At 43.2% G+C, this 1,672-nt stretch overlaps 1 long non-coding RNA gene across 1 annotated transcript in view; it reads right to left on the bottom strand.

Moving 5' to 3' along the window:
* Positions 1-1,200: 1,200 nt before the first annotated feature.
* Positions 1,201-1,672, bottom strand: part of LOC119319109 — an 872-nt gene continuing 400 nt past the window's right edge. Inside the window, exon 2 of the long non-coding RNA XR_005154354.1 lies at positions 1,201-1,537. This is a non-coding gene — a long non-coding RNA (uncharacterized LOC119319109). The remainder of the gene's footprint in view (positions 1,538-1,672) is intronic.

Genomic DNA, 1,672 nt, shown 5'->3' with positions numbered 1-1,672 from the left:
CAACCGGGCCCCTGGAAAAACACACATGCCCCTAGTTGCGAGTTGCTAGTCGGCTTACAACCGGGGAGCCTCAACAAATAAAAACACACTCCCCCTAGTCACGAGTCGATGCTCGGTTTGCAACTGGGGACTCTCGACACACACACACGCACACGCACACGCACCTTAGTTGTGAGTCAATGATCGACATGCAACTGTGGACTCTCGATAAACACACACACTCCTAGTGGCGAGTCGATGGTCGGCTTGCAACTGGGAACCCTTGACAAACACACACCCCTAGTTGTGACTTGATGGTCGGCTTGCAACTAGGTGCCCCGACAAACACACGCACCCTTAGTTGCGAGTCGATGGTCGGCATGCAACTGGGGATCGGACCCTCGACAAAACACGCGCAAACCTTAGTTGCGAGTCATTGGTTGACATGCAATTGAGGGCACCGACACTAGTTGCGAGTCGATGGTCAACATGCAACTAGGGGCACCGACAAACACACTCACCTCCTAGTTGTGAGTCGATGGTCGGCTTGCAACTGGGGGCCCTGAGAAAACACACCCCCCTATTTGCGAGTCGATGGTCGGTTTGGACTGGGGACCCCGACAAACACACACAAACGAACTAGGGGGCGTACAAAAATAAACTAGGAGGTGTGTTCAGAGGTACTTAAGACCGCCTCCATTGTACACTTCTCATCCTGCTCGGAAGGAGTGGACATCTAAAACTCTTATAGACTGAAAAAACTTATAAAATAAGTTGAATCTGGAGTAGACTATACTGAAAGTTCAGGTTGCTATGATATAACTGAAACAGAGTTCATTTCAAAAAAGGTTCAGCACCAGATGAGTTTATCCACCTAGTTACCATCTGTTTCACTTACCTTATCACATAAATTTTCTCTAGTGCTCATAGATCAGAAAATACTCTTGTTAGATTTTGAAATCACATATCTTCAAACAAGAAAAGATTTTAACAGAAAATCTATAAAAATATGAAAAACAAAAGCTATACATTCGGGCCTGCTACTACTATACTTTCAATTTCTGGAGTTGTGCCATATGCCACAACTTTTAAGAAATCAAAAAGACCTCGCTTAGTCTGAGAAGTTTGAAGTATTCAGAAGAAGACTACACATGCTCCCTACAAACAGACACACACAAAAATTCAGACATTCCTGTCTGAAAAAAGAAGGATTGCAATGTATGCCACTGAAAATGTTTATCCACTCGCATTATGCCTCTTAAATTTCAGACAAAAATGGCAGGCAACTCTGTCTGCTGTCTATATGTAGTATGTGCTACAAACTCAAGATTACAAAATGGGGTGCTAGCTGCTACATTCAGATTACAATTACAAAACTGGGGTGCTCGCTGCTACATTCAGATTCACACACACAAAAAAACTGGAAGTCCCTAGATGTACAGACTCAAGTTACAAAACTGGGGGTGCTCGCTGCTACAATCAGACTCACACAGAAAAATAAATCTACAGCCATGGGCATGAACATAACCGGGTTGGATTGCTAGTTACTATTCATCAGCTGCATATATAGGCATGTATTCAGACATTCCACACTTAAAAACATTTCATTTTCTCTCTAAAAAATGTGTGATGCAAACGAATCTAATATATCATGAAAAAACAGCAAGCACCTCATGTATGCCACTCATATAAA

This window comes from Triticum dicoccoides, chromosome 6A (assembly GCF_002162155.2).
Source record: "Triticum dicoccoides isolate Atlit2015 ecotype Zavitan chromosome 6A, WEW_v2.0, whole genome shotgun sequence".
Taxonomy (NCBI): domain Eukaryota; kingdom Viridiplantae; phylum Streptophyta; class Magnoliopsida; order Poales; family Poaceae; genus Triticum; species Triticum dicoccoides.
This window is presented reverse-complemented; position numbering and strand designations above follow the sequence as displayed.